Consider the following 19,340-nt stretch of genomic DNA (forward strand, 5'->3'; position numbering starts at 1 on the left):
TGGTTTTGTGCTATTACGTATTTATCAGCACCTGGTACTCTGTTTTATCGTCATGTCCTTCAGTCCTTCTGCAGCTCTCTGTGGACAGCACTAATTTCTGCTACTTTCAGTAATTATTTTTTTCTTTATCCTCTGCAAATCGCTCCTGTATTCCTTTTCCAGATCCTTTAGGCTCTGAGAACAACACATGTCAGAGCCCAAATTGCTGTGGGATTCCACTGGGATTCCCTCCACTGTGAAAAATAACCATTTATTCCTACCTGTCCCTTCCTATTTTCTACCAGTTTTGAATTCACTTGTGAACCTTTCTTCTGATCCCAGGAGAGATTAATTTTCTAGGAGCCCCTGGTGAGGGAGCTTTTGAGAAACCAGAGTACATGGTATCAACTAAATTGCCCCTACTTACATATGCATTGATGCCCACAAAGAATTCCCCAGGAGGAATGATTCCAACTACCAAAAGCATGTTTTTTCATCCTAGTTTTCTAATTATCTATAATGCTATTACATAGCCTCTACTGCTTTGCTCAGTGTTCAACTCAGTGATAAGTAGCTCAATGAATTCCCCTTTGGATTATTTTTGTTTGGTTGGGTTTTTTTCTTTTTATTTTTTGACAGCCCCCTTCCCTTTTTCAAAGGCTGACAGCCCTGGAGTTGATGTCATCTTATGCCTGGATTATCCCTCATCTGCACCAGTATGCACTGGTGCTGAACAAAGGTAACACCCAGACGTGAAACTGTGCTTTCTACAACAGTGAGGGAGAGTATTTGATGTCCCACGAACACTTAAGGCATCACCTGTGGTTTATGTGCACCATGCAAAACAAGTGCTCGGGATATTTCACAGTCTTTCTCTTATTTTGGAATGAGGTGCTGAGGATTAACATTGTGCCTATAGCCCCTCAGTGTGTCTGATGCTGCCAAATAATTTTTGATTTCTAGGGCTACCGACTGGTTTGCTGTAACAGGTAAAGAAAGACTTAACTGCATTAGTCCTTCTCCTTTCCAGAAATGCAATCAAGCTTATTCCACCATAATTACACCTGTGTTCACAGGCAGAGATGGCCTCAGGAGCTCGTGTGCTGCAGAAAGTTGTTGTGTCAGGATCCTTCAGGGTCCTGTAACCCAGGTGCCTGTTCCTTTCATAGCAGTAGTGGATTTACATGAGTGTACCTGTGGCCTTGCTTTGCAAAGAAAAACATAATGGCTCTGTTTAAAAGGTGATTTTTTTTCTGATGTGGTGTAGGAACAGTGTTAAGGTTGACAAGCTAGCTCAGTTCCAGAGAAGCCGAGTTCTTCAGTCTGCAAAGGGCAGGCTGGCGCACATTTTTCTTAGCAGTATTTTCAACATCTCTTTGAAGCCACATGTTTTTGGGTTTTCCACTCCTCCTCATCCCCATTGTCACTTTTTTTTTTTTTTTTCCTCAAGGAGGACGTCTTATGGTTTCAGGAGAGATGCCACCAGGGGCTAGCCCAGCATGGAATTTCTGCAATTCTGAACCACTCTATTAGTGTTCCCAGGGCTGGATTCAATTGACAAGAGGCTCTGCAGCCAACCCCCTTGGACTGCACATGTGTTTATTTAAATGTCAGTGGCCCACACAAGCTGAATACCTATTAGCTAGAGCATGCATAAAATCCAAAGCACAGCTACAGTTCATATTTATTGTTCAAAGTACAGATGCCTTTATTGTTGTCATTTCAGTACCCTTGTATTTATGGTATTATTCAGTCAGCTCTGAGAAGTTAACTAGCACTTTGCAGTGTTTCTTTACTGCGAGAGTATAATATCTGCCTTATAATAAATATACAGGTAAGGGATTTAAGAAACAAAACAAAACAGCAACAACATATTGCATGTGAAAACTTTACTAAGCAAATAAAACATTTCCCGCCAGAGCTGCGGAAAAACAACCCAGCAAGCTGGTATCATCTGAAGTCAGTTAATGAAGTCAGTATATGTATACTTCCACTCTGTATTTTTAACTCTTGTCTTTTGTCATTCTCCAGCATTTCTGTACCCCACTCTCTCTAAAGCTCCCATGCAGGATGGAAATAAATTCACAAGTGTTGTAGAAAGGCTTTTTTGGTAAGGGCGGCTGGGAGCTGAGGACTTCAAGGCATTCAGGCTGGGTGTAAGTGCTGCTCTTCTGGTGTTTTGACTTTCTGCGCATGAATGATACTAGAAACGCCACTCCCTGCAGAGCTGTGTTAGCAAACCTGCTCAGCAGTGACAGGACAGAATTGGTTTTGCCAGAAAAGCTTGTAGTGGTCCTGGGAAAGAAGTTGGCAACTGGGGCAAATGGCCACATTTGCCACAGCTTTTGGCATAATCATCGTTTTTGGCATAATCATCCCCCCAAAATGTGAGGAGGTAAACCAAGCCTAGAGAAATGAGGATGCTGTATCTCTTCTGAAGGCAGGAGGAAAGCAGATAGAAAACACCTTTTGCAGTTGATAGTCTAGAAAATCTGCCCTATTTCAATTCTAACAGTTGGCTTGGTGAGGAAACATCCAGAAAAAAAAAAGGATACTTTCTGCTAAAAGTAAAGCTATTTCAAGCTGATTTTAAATTTCACTGGCAACATTCACCTGTGATCTTTCTTAGTTTGGAGTGATGACAAAGCTTGCATTTGATTTGAGAGAGTAACAGTTTAATTAAAGGGAAAAAAAAAAACCCAACCCTTTGTATTTGGCTGGTGTTGTTCTGCTGACATGAATGAATGTGAGTTACTCCAAGTGGGATTTTGGGCTCAAGTCCAGAAAAGCAAAAATGCTTCTTTAAAACCAACAGTAATAGGAGGCTGTCCTGCTCGCTCATTAAAACATGTAGAAGATGGGATGTATCAGGAGTAGCAATCATTTTTGCTTGAGGTTGCTGGTTTGAATCCTGTCCAGGCTGGTAGTGACAGAGAGCTGCAAACCTCCAGTGGTTATTCAGTAACTGACGTGAAATAAGTTGGTGGTCTTGTTCCAGTTCCTGGCGGTCAGGTGTGTGCATCACAGAAACCACCACTTCATTTGGCATCCTCTCTGAAAGCCGGAGCAGACAGACCAGTGATTGAATCAACAGAGAAGGGCACTGAACAGCCCTACAATTTTAGGATTAAGTCTTCAAGGCTGCTGTTGAGAAGGGCTGGCAAGACAGTCGGAGGGAGCCTGCTTTGCCCTGTAAGGGGGTGCTGCTCGTATGAAAGGAAATCCAATACCAAAGCCTGTCAGCTTTGCATCTTGCGTGAGTGCTCCATTCACTACTTAAAAGATTAATTTTGATGGGTAAGTTTCCTTGCAAAAGCATGTATAGTAGAAGAGCTGCAAGTACATCTTCTGCCGAAGGTGTGCAGCTGTACCTTACGCACTGTAGGGTTGTGTATTAAAGGCTAATGCTTTTAAAGTGGTTTCCAGGTCTGACTGTATGATTTCTGTATGAGAAGAAATCTCAGGTTAGATTTTTGGACTGTGACTTCAGAGATGGTTTTATAGACAGTCAGGCCCTTAGTGTACAGAGCTGCCAGTAACCGAGGCCCCCAAAATGGATGGATGCTCCTGGTAATTCGACTTTGAAATACATAAGAGATCTTCAGAGAATTTCTTTCATGATGGCACTGGACTCCACCTTCCAAAATCCTCAGTCTTGTGGAAAGATCCACATGGCCATGCACAGGAGAAATGGCTCAGCAGTGACACAGTCACATCCAAAGTACATTCATGTACCTGCGTAGGACACAGCTCCTTCCTCTGGTCTGATAATTACAATTCCTTTAGTTTTGTGACCTTGAAAAGTCTTCTTTTGCTTTTGTCATGTTAAGGATATCCATTTCCATTTTATTTTTGGCTGACTGTAGAGCACGAGCATCTAGGCCAAAACTCAATGGTAAATCTGTGACAGTCTCTATCAGGAAAAAGAGGATAATGATTATACCCAGGAGTTTTATCAGCCACAGCTGTTACACTGTTTGCTGGAGAAACTGTTCTTTGAAATATATGACCAAAATAAACAGCCTAGCATCTGTAGCATTGTGGATAATTTAACAAGTAATTTCCCCTGAAACAGTTGTCTGGATTTACCAAAAAGCAAGGTGACAAAAAGTGTTCTTGTGCTTTGGTGTTGGAGATAAGCAGTTAGGGTTTGTAGGGTTCAGAAGAAAGTATGAAACTAAGAAGCATGCCTCTCCCACTCTTCAGCTAGTCCTCTGATACCATACTCTAATAACTCTTTTATGTCTACCTGCCTTATCCAAAATATGAGTTAGTTCATGAGTGTTGGGTTTGCAATCAGGCAAATTACTGCTTGTCCTTTGTTCACTTGACCAAATGAGCAGAAAAAAAACCCAAACTCTAACACTTTCTCTCTTCTCCTTGCTTATATAGAATCACTGTCCAATTTTGGTCCACTATGATTCCTACCATTGCATCCTAGTCTCTCTGTGTGAGCCTGAACATGTCTTTCCCCTCATTCCAGCACAAGGCAGAGGCTTTATTTATCATATTCATGTTTCCCAGTCAGTCCAGCAGCTTTCCTAGAGGTTCTCCATATTAGCCTGCTAACGTGTGATGTTTGAGAAGTTCCCATAAGGGTTCATAACTGAGTCTTTATATGCAACAGGCCACCTGCTAACCTGATAGGAAGCTCCTGATAAGGATGAATCAAGATCGGTGTGCCTTGTCTCTTTGGGTGCTGGAGTATCGCAATGCGAACAACCTAAACCAATTCTACTGGAACGATACAGACACGTCCCATTGCATCATCATCTCTACAGGTACCTACTGCTAACTCTTCCTTTTCCAAAAGGAAAAATATACAGTACTTATTATGCAGTGCAGGTATTATTGATCAGTATCTCAATTACTTACATTCCGTTTCTGGGTTGGTCTCTACTGCCTTGCAGCTTTTTGAAACAGCTCTTCAGTTTTAGTTTCCCCTCCATCCCATTCAGTCCTTTTCTTGAATCTGGTCCATGGCACCATGGGGTTTCTGCTATCTGCTCTTTTTCAGAATGTGAAGCCTGCCTTTTTTCTTCCTTTTTTTTTTGTGGAAGAAAGCTAGAGGGACCTCCTGTTCTTTTATAGGCCTGATTTTGCCTAGTGATCCTGTAAGAGAGAAGTAACTCTCCTTTCTGCCCATGTTTTATAGACACATACACAGATATTTCTAGGGATGCAGAGGTTTTGACTCTTCTGACCTCTCGTCACATTACATTCTAAATATTGTTTTTAACATTAACGGCTGAATACTCACGTCTTAGTTATTAAACAACACATCTTGTCTATTAAACAACATACCTGCAAATGAGAGTGCTAGATTCAAAAGTCCCATGCAATTATTTAATAGTGCCAAACAGGGTCTGAGTATAACTCTTCAGACTTCCAAGACATTCCTTTCATGATTTTGATACCATTTTCCACAAGCCCATTTCACTGTTGCTATTCTGCACATTTGTACTTCTGTTGGCGTGTCTTGATCCGCTGTGATGTTTTTTAAGAACTCAGTGAAAGCAGTTATAATGAACGCAAGTTTTTAAGAGACAATGGGTAAAAAACAAGTATCAGGAAAAAAATCTTTGAGAGGAGGGAGAAGGATCTGAGCATTTTCCCTCTTTAGATGCCTCTGTGTCTGTGCATAAAGAGCTGAACCAGTGCTACAGGAATGATCTGTAGATTACATGTTTCAGCACAAGACCTACACATCCACAGACAGCCTCCCAGTGTGAGCTCCAGACTTTGACATTTGGAAACTTTCTGGATTATTTATGTGAATGTATTCAGGTACATTCAGCAAGAACAGATCTTTCTCCTTGCTATATTTTATCCTGATGCTCTACTCTGCTTTCTGAGTGCACCCAGTTGACACTTCTGTTCAGGTATTCCTCCTTTTGTGCCTGTCTTTTTGCCCATTCTTTATTGGATGTGCAACAGGAAGGTTTGATCTGAAAAACTGATATACCATAGTGATTGCTCCCCTATATGCAGGGAGATAAAATTTGAGGTCTTTTTAGTACTTCCTAGTGGGTTCAAATCCAAAACTAGGGGTTTTTTTGGTTTTGTCATAGGAGAGGGAAAACAACATGACTGAGGTTTTGCCAAGTGCAAAACACAGCTGCCTAAGCCTTTTAATAGATATAGGTATTCAGGAAATGCATGGACTCTAAAGAAGAAAGCTGTGACCCATATGAAATGAGATTAAACAACCCTTAGAAAAACAAAACGGAGGAGGAAGAAATTGAGAATTTGAAAGGTCCATGCAGTTTTGCCCCCACACATCATCTATCGGTGCTCCTTTTAGCCTCAACTGCTTAAAACCGAAATCATCTTCTGTTCTGGACCTTGGTCAAAAACCACCATGTCTGACAACACATGATTTATTCCCAAGCAGCACCGAGCTCCTGCCCCTGGGCACTGTTGATGTACTTTATATCTGGATTGGTCTTGGCTTCCATGTGCATAAAATAAACCTGCCTGATGGGACTTTGACTGGTGTGCTCATCAGCACTGATGTCACGTGGCCATCTCCAACCAGCGGGGAGAACTAAGCAGTGATAATGTCAACACGTAGCAGTACAGAAGACAACAGAGAGTCTGTGTTTACTAATCTTGTGCAGTTGTGACTGATATTGGAGTTGCCATTTGCTTTTAACGGAATAGAGCTACAGTAGGCAGAAACTGTCAGCAACTTTATTAGTTTCCCACAGCATAAAGTTTTCCTTCTTTCATGCAATGACAAAACCGCCTGGTGATGGTTTGGGGTTTTTTTGATGCTCTACTGCCTCATTTATATGTGCAGATCTCCTACTAATGGGTACAAAATCCCAGTGTATTTATCCTCATCTTGTTTTTAGGCAGGGAAACAATAATATTCCTGTTTTACAGATGCAGAAACAAGGCACTTAAAAGAAAAAGGCTAAATCCAATAATGTAGTTAGATTTTGTTCAAAAGTGCTCTTCCCCAAGCTACAGTAGGTTGCTACCTTATTATGAAGGCAGCTATTAAGTGCTTCCCAGAGCTTGGTTTCTAGACTGCAAAGCCCCATCTTGGTGCTGTGTTGCTGGTCCTGTCAACACCAGTTTAAACTTAGACAATGTTCCAGAACCTAAATGTTTCTCAACCCTCCTCTATAACCTAGTGGCTAAGGAACTGAACATCTTGCCTGCTCTCTCACCTCATGCATCCTGCACATTTTCCTGCTCAGTGGCCTGCCTTCACAGCCGGAGGGATGTTATCCTATGCCATCACGATCACAGTCCTTTAAGGAGGAGGAACCTGCCAGGCAGAAGAGGGAAGTGAACCTGGATCCCCCATTTTGTGGGTGCGTGCTCTGAACACTTGAAAATGCTGCAAGCTCTAGGCACCTGTAAAACAAGTAAACTGCCTCTAATTCAGTTTTTGAATAACAGAGTGAGTTGTGGGTCCCAAGCAAACGGCAGAATGTCCCTGCAGGCCTTAGTGACAAGACGTATTTAAGACTTGCTCTTGTGCTCAGCATTCCCCATAGACCAACTACAGGCAGCTGCACTGAGAACTTTCTGAATTCAGGCCGCTCGCCGCGCTGGCCATTACAGATCCCATTCTGCCACATCCTTTGCCTGTGAATCTATTTACACACTCTCCCATAGAGTCCTGGATCTAAGAGACCTGGGTTCCCTTCCGGGGGCTGTAATTGTTGGCTTGGCTTTTTATTCGAGCTTTGATCCAAAGTAGATTGGATCTGCGAAAGGAAAGGCTCCAAGTACAAGCTCTGCCAGCTGCTACTTGTCTGTAAAATCTGAAAGTTGCTTCTTAAAGGCGGTTGCTGCTCCTGAAGCCAGGCATTTTTATTTGCATGAGAAAGCCGTAACTGCCTGTAAGATAGTCTATGATCTTATTTTAAAAGAAAAGGATAAAAATAAGTTTAATTGTGTTCTTGCTCTGCCTCAATTTAGCGGCTAGTCGTTCTCTTTTGTGCTCCCCACATTTTTGGAGAGCTGGTTGACACTTATTTAGGTTGGCACAAACTAAATATAACCCAGTGTGTGTGAAAGAGCATGCACTGGGTCACAGCTTCAAGAGCAGCAGACAGAAGCATTCTGCCTTTCACTGCAGAGCAAGGGGGTTATAGGCAAAATACGGCTATTCTGAGACAGCTCAATGAAACACACACAACCTGAACAAAAAGTAAGTATTCCATTCAACTTGTGAATGCTTCTGAAATTTATTTTTTGCCAGCTTTTACAGTCCACAGCCTTCTCATTCAATCTTGAATAATAGCTTTGAATTGAGCTGTAAAAGCTTCCGAAGTTTGAAGTCTTTTGACAAGTTAATTTAGCTGTATGGTAAAAAGTTTTTCCCCCAGATAGAATAAAGCCATCATATCATGAATGTAGTAGTCATCCAAGAGAAAGAAAACACCATTAGGATTAGAAATGATGGGCTTTATGGAGATAGTTTGTGGTTTAGTGTAAGCTACTATCAATATTTCAGTAGAAAAATATTCTACTCGTCATTCAGCTGGAAGTCAATATCTTCCCTTAAAACCAACACCCAGGGGCCAGACTGCATATATTTTTTATTGAAAAAGTAACTTGTTGCTTTTTTGTCATTTTTTTTCTTACATTTATTTAGATTTTAATTGTTTTTCACCCTGTATCATGCAGGATGTCTTTTTTTTTTTTTTTTCCCCCCTGGTTGAGACAGAATAGAAAAATGAATCAATATTTCCTCTAAGGTTCCCACTACAGAGACACACGCTTTTCCCCCAGCAGCTGCCACAGATGGAAATTCAAGGAAATAAATAACAATTTTTTTTTTCTTTAATATTAAGAATCAGAAAACAATTACTGGTAAACTAAGTGTATCCAACAATTATTATAGCCTCAACTTCACAAAGATTCCATATTAATTTTAGATTTATTTCTTGTTTATATTTAAGCCTTAGTGTGCCACTAAAATTGATTGAACTGAAAAGACAGTTGAGGGGGAAAAGAGATTTCTTTTGTACTCTTAACTCTTCAGTTTAATCAAGAGGGATGATGGCATATTAAGAACTTTGGGACAGTGGTTTGTAATGGCTGCAGAACATTTCTCTATATCATACCAGTTGAGAGCACAGCTGTTATTGCTAAATAAATATGGAATTTATAAAATCCAGCAAAAATTGTTCAAGTTTTAGCAAGGAAACTTATCCGAAAAGTTTATTGTACTTATGATAAAATGACTGCCACGACAATCACATGTATATTCATTAGCGGTCTTCATACGTAAACTTTTTCAGTAAGTTTCCTACTTTTTCAACTTATGTCTTCCTTAGACTTACTTTTCAAACAGTGGCAACGTGACTTTTCCGTACTGCAGCTCAGAGATGAAAGCTGCTGCCCCTGCTATCCACGCTGCACAGGATGGCTCTTTCCAGGTGTAATTCAGAGCCGGAACATGGTGGAGCTAAGCTGCCTGACATCTCTGTGGCAAACACACAGGTGTGAGTTTCCAGCTGTGTTGCACCAAGCCTCCACCAAAGCTCCAGCATGGGAAGGAAGCGGCTGCATGTTGTGTGGCTCTCTAATCTACTGCCACTAATTCTTGTATTCGGTGACATCGCATTGTATTTGATATTACTGAAATAAAAAGTATAATTTGAGAGAGTACATAAGATGGATTTTTAAAAAGCGTAAATATGGAGTGGAGAGCAAATGTTACATTGTGACCTTGACTGTGAACTTCACTTGCTTTTTTTCAAGTGGGAGACTTGAGTTTGTCCAAGACAACAGCAATAACTTGTTTCTTAGAGACTGGCTCTTAATGCTTCAGAATTTAAGCTTTTGTCCTTGAGTGATGAAGACTTGATGAAGTGTTGGGTCTGCAGACAAGCTGGAAAAATAGCTTCTGCAGCCAAATACAAGCTTCTTCAGCCTCAACAGGCACTCCCTTAAGTGGAGGAGAACCACCTTGTTCTCCTTTAGAGCTCACATTAAGCCAGACAGGACTGCTCTGAACAGAAGACAGATTTTGCAGCATAGCAAAAAAGAGAAGTCTTTGCAAGAGTTTTTTACAAAGATAAAAGAAGGAGTCCCAGCCAAAGCAAAATTCACCAGGAAAAAAAAAAGGTATGTCAGAGGAAAACACGGGAGTGGGGTGATGTAAATTTAACATTCTCTATTTCATTACAGCCGCATCTTAAGTCTGGTTGGTTTGTTGGGGTTTTTTTTTTGATGGCAGAAAGGAGTAAACAAGTATGCTGTAGGAAGGATGAAGAACAGATGGGAGTGGGAGACAAAGCAAAGAAGGGTGGCTGGCGGGAGAGAAATATCAAGGGAGAGCAACGATGGCAACTAACGGATCAGGAAGAAGAAGAGAAAACAATCACCAGGTAGGAACTTGTGTCTAGGCTTGGCTCTCTCTAAAGAAGCAAGTAACACTGGCACTTGAGCAGGTCTTCAGTAGCTAGGCTCTAGAGGAAGTTCCTGCTGGCTTTCTTCCTAACTTGGTACTCTTTTTTTTGGCCATGGAGGTGGTGGGAGAGGCAGAATTAGAGTGGAAAGCTGAGGCACCCTATTTTACTTTCACCAGATCCATGTGACTAGAGAGGGAAATTAGCTGGAGTGTTGTGATGGCTGTTTCCTGCTTAAGAACATAAAAAATGGAACCATTCCTGACAAACACGAAGTAGAATTCAGCTAAAGATGAGGTGGAGGTAGGCGGGAAGTTCTGTAATTGCATTTTATTTAAGCCTTTATGAATTAGCTCTGCCAAATTTTTTATTTTTATTTTTTACTTCAAATGGCTTCTGAGTAAACTTTTCAGCTGCAATTACTGTAAAAACAGACTACACTATATACAATTTGATATAACATATAGGAAGAATACTTTTTCTTGTTAATCTTTGAGCTCTAATTTACATGAACAATGACAAGGTTTAATTTTCTGTCATTATGCACAGGTTAGCCTAGACTGGATATTAATAGATACACATATTCACACCCACAAGCACTAGTACTGCATCAATCAAATTTTGAAGATAAAACTTACACTCCATGGCAACTTTTAGGGCGCAATTTTCTTCTCGTGTTTCCTCTTTTTAAACTCCTTCAGTGATGCAGAAAGTATTGGAGGCATCTGGTGTGGCCAGGCAAGTAGCCTCTGCAGTTTGTAGCCAAGAGTCCGCAGTACAACACCCAACCCTTAGCGTTGAGGGTGTGGGGACAGGGGATGTGGGTGGGGGAGACAAAGTAGAGTACCTCTGGACTCCATTCTGTTTAGAAGCTGCAGCGACCACTGAGGCAAAATGTTGGTTGTAACCCACGTTGGTGACCAGACCATTTCCCAGCTGTACCAGAAATGGGGAGCTGCAAGAGAGGGCAGCCATCGTTAGATCCACGGAGGAACTCACAGCCTTTGCAAATATTACCTTGTCAGCTACAGTTGGCATTAGTAAACTTTTGATCCTAAAGCACTTACACCCATATGTCTCTTGACACTTAAAAATAATTTAGAAGATTATTTATACATGCATACATACATAGATGTGAGCACACAAACTGGCCCTGAATAAAGATAGCAGAACAACCATAGGAGGAAACCTAAAACCTCACTAACCAAAGAACAACAAACAAGCCCACAAGCCAATATAAGCTAAAAAAGAAACAAAGAAGGCTTCATCTTTATGCAGAAGCTCTGCTCTTCATGCCAGAGGTGTTCTTAGGTGCATATTAGAGGGAGGATATTCCAAAACTTCAAGCCTTCTCCAAGGCAAGCCATGCTGCCTGCATGCTCAAGCTTAGAATAATGAAAATGCAATGTTTTTTGTAAGTTGACAGTAATAAATTAATCTCTTAAAAATAAAGTAAGACTGGAAAGCTTAAGTTAATGGGATGCAATTGCTGACGGAACTGTCAGAGTAATTCTGACCTCTGCCAAGACCCAAGCATGTTGTTCACAGCATGGGAAAAAAAGCAACTGTAGGGGTCAGATCAATATGGCAAGGATTTTTAGATGGGTGGCCCTTTCAAAAGGAAATGTAGTTGCTAAACATCTCAAAAATAAATCAAAAAAAAAAGGAGCAGTGTTTATGTACTACCACGTATATGTAAATTTTGAGGGAGGGACAAAGTTGTTAGCAATTCCAGTCAGGTCCCAGAATTTATGTAAATCCAGATGGCTGAACTACAGGAGTTCATTTTTCTTTAAGGAAAATCTGGAAGTTTAAAAACAATTTAGCAAGAGCCAATTAATCAAAACCACCAGAAGTGTGCTGGGATGGCTGCCTACAAATAGGAATGTTATTTTTCATATTGTCTTAGTCAAGGATGTTAAGAAACTCCTTGAAAGCGAAGTGGGAAGCCCCCACGTATTTAATGGGCTATGAGTAGGGCACAGTGACTGCACTCTAGGACCCTGACTGCTACAAGAGGTGTGAAAGCAGACCACTGCCCCCACGGGATGGTACCGTTAACTCCTTCAACTCTGTGCAAGCCAAGGGCTCCACCTGCATGAAGGACAAGAAGCCTCTGCAAGTTGTACTTGGATGGGAGAGGAGAGGTTGGAACGGCGTGCAGGTGGCCTTCGCCTCAGACAGAATGGAACTGCACAGAAAAGGGGTCACCTTCTTTCTAGGACCACCATGGTGGCTTACGTTCAAACAAAAGGTTAACAGCCATCGCAGATGTAATAACATCAGATGTGGTGGCATTTGAGACTTAGACTTTCCTTGGCCATTGGCGATCTCTTCAGTGAAGCCTGGGATGGTTATCTAAAGCATCTCAGAGCGTGCCTCACAGGTATCCCCTGGCTGAGCTTTCGCACACCAGCTAATACAGATGCAGAAATATTTTGCTTCCCGTGATGCAGAATGTTTGCAGCGTCACTTCTTAGTTTCAGGCACTGTGCTAGTCAAAAGGCAAAACAACAAAACACAAGCGAAATGAGAGTTGCGCCAGCCACGGGCTTGGCCAATCAAGAAACTGCAGCTAGAGAAGACTTGACAGTTCAATAGGGTAATTCTTCAAAAAATAGAAAAATCAATTAGATGTTGAATGGTTGCTAGGAAAACATGGGTAGAGGTAAGTACGCTGAACAGTTCCTTTTAATTTTTTTGTTTTTTACTCTTGGTAATTCAGGCAAAGACTTGCAAAGATTTTGAACTATGCTCTCCCCTTTTCATTTTTTATATCTTGATTCAGCTGTTTGCTATTAAAAGCAGTGTACTCAGCAGCCATCTTTTATAGACGATACTTGATGGATAAAAACCAACACTTTAGGAGTGGGATCTTGGATGCAGGAAACTGGCAAAAAAAGTTTCATATTCTATTAAAATCTTATATATATACACCATGGCTTGCATTTTCTATGGTATTTGTAGTTAAACCATCTCCATTAGTATCCTGAGAACCAAAAAAATCCAGTTTCAGATCTGTCAAACTACCTAAGAAGACAGAAGAACGCAAAACTTTTGTTACAGGTGAATTAGCTTCAAAAGAAGGCTTCTCCTACACTTGTTTTCCTACTAGTCCTGTCCTCATGTTTCCCCTAGCCAAATTACAGAATCACAGAATCATCTAGGTTGGAAAGGACCTTGAAGATCATCTAGTCCAACCGTTAACCTAGCACTGACAGATCCCAACTCCACCAGATCCCTCAGCGCTGGGTCAACCCTACTCTTCAACCCCTCCAGGGATGGGGACTCCACCACCTCCCTGGGCAGCCCATTCCAAAGCCCAACAACCCCTTCTGTGAAGAAATACTTCCTAATATCCAGTCTAAACCTTCCCTGGCGCAACTTGAGGCCATTCCCTCTTGTCTTACTGCTCATTACTTGGTTCAAGAGACTCCTCCCCCCTCTCTGCACCCTCCTTTCAGGGAGTTGTAGAGGGCCATGAGGTCTCCCCTCAGCCTCCTCTTCTCCAAACTAAACACCCCCAGTTCCCTCAGCTGCTCCTCATTAATCCAGATTTGAGTTTTTCTCTCTGTTACATTTCCACCTCTTAGTAGATACAGGTGAAACTGTGGAGGAAACTAGGCAGCAGTGGGTCAAGGAGAAACAGGGGGCAAGAAAAGTTTGCCGCGCTCGCATGACTTTCTCGGAACAGCCTCTCAGCACTGCTCTGAGGTCTCCTCACTTCATGCCGGTCCATAAAAACACGCAATTTGTTCTTGGCCGCGAGGTGCCGGTCACCAGATGGGAGGGGACGGTGCTAAGCAAAGGCTCCATCACACCCTACGGCTGTCGGATGCTGAACTCAAGCTGGCAAGTGAGGGTCCCCGCCTGCCTGGGCCCCCAAGGCTGAGGGGGCACGGCCTGCCCGGGGTCCTCCGAGACCCACACCCCGCTTGGTGCTCCCAGCCCGGCACAGGCTGGGCTCCTCCGCCGCTCCCTGAGGGGCCGCGGGCCCAGCGCCGACATGGCGGACACCGGCCTGAGCCCCCCGGGCCGCGCCGTCGCCTAGGCGATGGGCCGCGCGCCACGAGGCGGGGCGGGGGGGTCAGGGCGGAGCCTGATTGGTTCCCTTCCCCCGCCGGGATGGCGAGTGGCGCGGGGGGAGAGAAAAGAGGGAGCCGCGGCTATAAATAAACCGCGCGTCCTGATTGGCCGGGGAGAAAAATGGTCGCACCACGTGACTCTCCATCTAAAAATTCCAAGATGGCGGATCCCGTCACGGGCTGAGTCCGTTGGTGGCGCGCGCGCCGCGGTGTCCGCGCCGGGGCCATCGCCGCACCGGCTTCGCCGCCTCGCCCGCCGCCGCCCAGGTCAGTACGCGGCGCCCCGCCGCCTCCCCGCGCCGCGCCGGCCCCGCCGCTGCGCCCGCCTGCCCGCGGCGCGGCCCCTTTAAGGCCGCGCGCTTTTCTGCCCGCCGGCTTTTAATTGCGGCGGGGGCCTCTCCCGGCCGCCGGGTTCTTAAAGGGATCGGCGGCGCGCGGCTGTTTTTTCGCTGTGCTCCGACCGTGAAGCGCGGAGGGTTCCGGAGGGGGAGGTGATGGGCAGTTCCCGGCACCAATCGGATTCGCCCGTGCGGCCGTGGCGGGTGGATTTGAGCCACTCGGTGGCTCCTGCCGCGTGCTGATTGGGCGGCCCGCTCGGCGGGGCGGGGCCACCGCGCGCCATCACTCGGCATGGGCGTAGCGGCGCGGTGGGCGGACCGGGGAGGGGGAGGCGTGACGGGCAGCGCTCCCGCCCATTCAGCGCGCCGGGGCTCCCCGCCGCTCGCGTTTTTGTGAATGAGGCGGGTGGGGCCGGCGCCGCCGCAAGTCCCGCCCCCTCCGTCGTTGGCCCCGCCCCGCTCCTCCCCTCCCGGGCGGCCGCGGCTCCTCCCCCCCCCTCCCGCCCCCCCCCCCCAACCCTCCCCCCCCCCCGGCGAGCAGCGCCGCCGCCTCGGTGCTGCGCGGGGCTCGGCGGGGAGCGATGCGGGCAGCGGTGAGTGCCGCGGGCGGCGGCCAGGCCGGGGCGAGGGCGCGGGCCCGGGGGCGGCGAGTCGCGGGTGCTGGCCGGTGCGGCGGGGCGGGCGCGGCGGCCCTGCGGCGGGGGCGACGCCCGCGGCGGGGCCCTGCGGCGCGGAGCGGGCCGCGGCCCGGGGTCGGTTCTTCCCTCCATGCCCCCTCCTCCTCCTCCTTCCCCACCGCCCCGGGAATAACGCGCGACTTGGGGAAAGTTTCTGTCGGGGCCGTCTCCGCCCGCGGCCCCGCCGGGCTCCCCCCGCCGGAACGCGCCTCACGGCGGGCCCGGGGCTGCCTCACGGGGCAGCGGCCGCCCGGGCTGGGCCACGGAGGTCGCCCCGACCCCCGGGGCACCGACCTCTTCCTCAAAAAGAAAAACAAAAAATCACTAAAAATGGCTTTTTTTGTAACTCGGAAGAGAAAACAAGGGGTATTCTCCTCAGCATCACCGCGCTTTTTGGAAGTCCTGAGGTAACGTCGGGCTGCAAGGGAAGATGACAGGTCCAAGCCGGGGCAGGGCTCCGTCTCCAGCCACAGACCACGGCTTCTCCCCTCCAAACCAGGCATTTTGGGCAGAGCTGGTGGTGAATAAAGTGCGTGTGTGCTGCTCCGAAATGTGAAGTGTTGGTTTGTGCAGCGCTAAATTAACAACAACAACAACAACAAAAAAGCTTGTAGTGCGTTCGGAGGAGCGCGAAGGGAGGTGTTGCTGAGCAGTTGTGTGTGGGTTTTGCTGCAGGAATTTATCAGGAAGGATGCTGTGCAATCCCTCGGCTCCTTAAATGTTATCTTTTGAGTGTTCGTGGCGTGGCAAACGCAGCATGACATCTTAAGCAAGCAAATGTATTTACATAACAATTATTTGCCACTATAGCTCGGTGCGGCGTACCATTTAAAGGGAAGTAAACCTGCCCTTTATTCAAAACACTTGCGTAATTGTTTTGTGCAGGCATTTCATGATAGTGGAAGATTTTTTTTTTTTGGGTGGTTGTTTGCCTGTCAATAGCCTGCTTTGGAAGATTTGCATAAATTAGGCTTGTCACCGCAAACGCTTGTTTTCTGGCTATAAGAGTGGATTTCGTGCTACAGGCTTGCCTGATACTCCAGACTGGATTACAGGTCTAAAAATGTTCCTGAGAAGTGGGATCTGTGTTGTAAAGGTGTGGGTGGATTCAGGATGTGAAAATCGCTTGTAAATCTGGGATGGGGCGTGCAGCTCAGGGTGGTGGAGTGGGGTATAGGCGCTCTCCAGTGTTCTCCATTTCTTCTCAACAGGGATATCCAGGCAGCTTTATTTCGTGCTTGTTTCCAACAGCTGTATTCTGTTGCCTTCATAATGCTAATTTGAGACTGAAGAGATGGAGCAAGTATTATTTTGGCCCTCCGTGCTACAGTGAATTTCATCGTTGAGTGAATAACCTTCTTGCCAATGCATTTTGATTTACTGGTATTATGTACTGTCAATAAATGGGACTTGTGCTGTATTCACTGCTGTCAAAGTGCTTTCGGTTGTTGCCAAAAGCTACCTGGAGTTAATTATCTGAATTGGACTTTTTTTAACAGCAACATTTTTAAAAGCTAAGGAGCTCTGAAGTTTATATAATAATCTGGTTCTTGGCAAGGCGGCTTTTTTTTTTTTTTTTTTTTTTTGTAATGCGGTCTGTCGTGGCACTGAGTTTTAATCGTTTCTGATGTTTCCACCACTGCTGTATGGAGTTTTCAGCCTAAAAGCTGCCGTTGTTGCTCCGCAGTCTCTCTGAAACGAGTTAAGAGGGCACTGAATTAAGAAAGCTCAGCTGCTTGTATACAAATATACATCAATTACAAGGCAACAAAGTTATTGCAGAATCCTACTGTAACCATGGCAACATGTTCACTCAATTACATTTGGAAATGTAAAATGCCACCCAGTTAGAAAGAGTAAGTTTTAGCGACTGCAGATTTTCTGTATAAAATGAAATGTGTAAGACACAGCTTTCCAGGTTTATATGCTTTTCTTCATATTTGGATGGCGTGTTTTAGCATGTGCATCTGATGACTTTCCGTTGCTGATATTGAGCTGTGCCTTTGGTTGTCTGAACTGGGGGGGGGGGGGGAAAAATCCCCAAATCTTTAAATCTTTAAAATTTAACTTTGCCATCCTGTAATTTCTTCGGTTTTGCTTCAGGACTTGGCTTTAGAAAAGCGGACAGATTAGAAAATGCACAAAATGCATTTTGAAAATGACCTCAGAATACCAGAGGAATTTGTCACTTACTTAATGGGATGGAGGCATGAAAGAAAACCATAGGTATGGCATGAAAGCTTTTATTCCCTTGGGAGGAAGTGTTTGTTGAGCAGTCTGTGGTAGTGTAGTGCCATCTTCAACAGATTATCCTAAAGCAGAAGAAAACTGGCAGGTGTGAGCGACCGAACTTGTGGTCAGCACCAGGAAGTTCTCAAGAAGCCCAGGGAGCGTCCATCGGCCCCAGGTTAGGAGATAGCAGGCCCAGTACACCACTGTCCTGATGTGCGATGCAGGTGAGCTCCCTACTGGAAGTTAGTGTCATTTATTGCTTGCTTTTTGATGGTGACTTCCTAGCAAAAAGAGTAAAACAGAAAAAATAGTTTCTTGCATATGTTAATCTTTGGGTTGGTCAAGACACAACTTTCTGATTTGCCGTGCTCATGTTTTCACAGGCAGTGTCCCATTAATGCGGAAAGGGGAAAACCAACAATACGCTTAAAAAGAGTTTTGTTTTTTTTTTTTTTTTTTTTAGCTAGGAGTGTTTACAGACACCTGGAGATTGATGAACTTCGGAAGAAGTTATGTAGTAACAGGGGCTGTTAAGAGTCATTTAGGTGGATGCAGATTGCAGTGGGTTGTCTTGAAGTAATGCATTTTGCCCAGATCTTCAGGGGCTTGAACTCCAGGCTGCCTCCTGAACCTTTGGAGTATCTGGATTGGAAAAGATTTGCAGGTCCTGTGGACCTGTGTTAGATTACGGTTAGTTTTGGAAGGAAGCTCTGTCCAACCTGTCAGGTTTTTCTGTTTTTGCCCTGAGCAGATAAGTTTGTCTGCCTTGTGGTTTGCATGCTCCTCAAAAGAAACAGCTTGAGCAAAGGGTGACTTTCTCCTCCCATGGTGAGTGCTCGTTTTTCTCTTTGCCTTCTGCGGTGGGCAGAGGTGGAAGCACAGGAGCTGCCTGTTTATAGACTGCTGAAAAGGTGGAGTTGATCTCGGTCTGCAACCTTAAATCACATGTTGAACTGCAAGGGTGAGGAGTAGGATTTGTTAAAAATAAAGGTTAAAATTGAGCAGGAGTCCATGGTTTTAGATTACATTGCGCTCTTAATCTTTCTTTGAAATGGCTTCGTGCTTTCTGGGGAGTAGACTTTTTAAAGGCATCTTAAGGTGTATCTGTGATTCAGAAACTTGGTGCAATGCCTGAAACTTGCCCTCTAGGATCATTTGTAGGTTTCAGATCTAAGGAAGCTACAGGCTTTCTATACACGAACATGCCCAAACACATTTGAAACAAAGTGTTGAGACAAAAACTTGCCACCAAGTACATAGTATGTGATAGGATCAAATATTCTAGGCCAGATTTCTTTCATCTTCCAGAGCTGAGAATAGGCAAGAGCTTTTAAAATGGTTTGCTCACAAATGTGCTTATCAAATAACTGTGCTAAAAGGAGTTAGTATGTTGAGTGTGTCTTAAAACTTGCTGTGCAGCCTTACCTTAAGGAGGACAAACTGACAATTTCATGTAGGACATTTATGTTCATGGTCAGCTGAATGTTGTGCATGCTCCACTGAAAGACTACTGTCGTCTTTTCTTGGCGCTTCTGGATTGCTTGAAGTGTTTCTGTAATGCTTGTATGCCATGCTGAACCTTTGTAAGGTCACAGTAACTACTCCTCGTGTTTTCTCAAGGATAGCATCGTTTGTCTGGGTTAAGGAGCG

The 19,340-nt window shown here is 44.7% G+C and overlaps 1 protein-coding gene and 2 long non-coding RNA genes across 4 annotated transcripts in view; all 3 read left to right on the forward strand.

The window, feature by feature from the left end:
- Positions 1 to 4,742, forward strand: part of LOC141944921 (uncharacterized) — a 29,651-nt gene extending 24,909 nt beyond the window's left edge. Inside the window, exon 3 of the long non-coding RNA XR_012629366.1 lies at positions 4,607 to 4,742. This is a non-coding gene — a long non-coding RNA (uncharacterized LOC141944921). The remainder of the gene's footprint in view (positions 1 to 4,606) is intronic.
- Positions 4,743 to 8,011: 3,269 nt separating this feature from the next.
- On the forward strand, positions 8,012 to 9,608 carry LOC141944922 (uncharacterized). Its single transcript, XR_012629367.1, has 2 exons — positions 8,012 to 8,149; positions 9,282 to 9,608. It is a non-coding gene; the product is annotated as an uncharacterized LOC141944922 (long non-coding RNA).
- A 4,997-nt stretch (positions 9,609 to 14,605) lies between these two features.
- The window catches only part of HDAC4 (histone deacetylase 4), a 270,539-nt gene continuing 265,804 nt past the window's right edge, over positions 14,606 to 19,340 (forward strand). The window contains exon 1 of one of the 2 annotated variants that reach the window (XM_074872456.1): positions 14,606 to 14,710. The gene's annotated coding sequence lies outside the window, so the exon portion shown is untranslated. Of the gene's footprint in view, positions 14,711 to 15,311; positions 15,375 to 19,340 lie in introns of those variants that run through there. The other variant, XM_074872457.1, reaches the window with a different exon arrangement.

This window comes from Strix uralensis, chromosome 6 (genome assembly GCF_047716275.1).
Source record: "Strix uralensis isolate ZFMK-TIS-50842 chromosome 6, bStrUra1, whole genome shotgun sequence".
In the NCBI taxonomy this organism is placed as follows: domain Eukaryota; kingdom Metazoa; phylum Chordata; class Aves; order Strigiformes; family Strigidae; genus Strix; species Strix uralensis.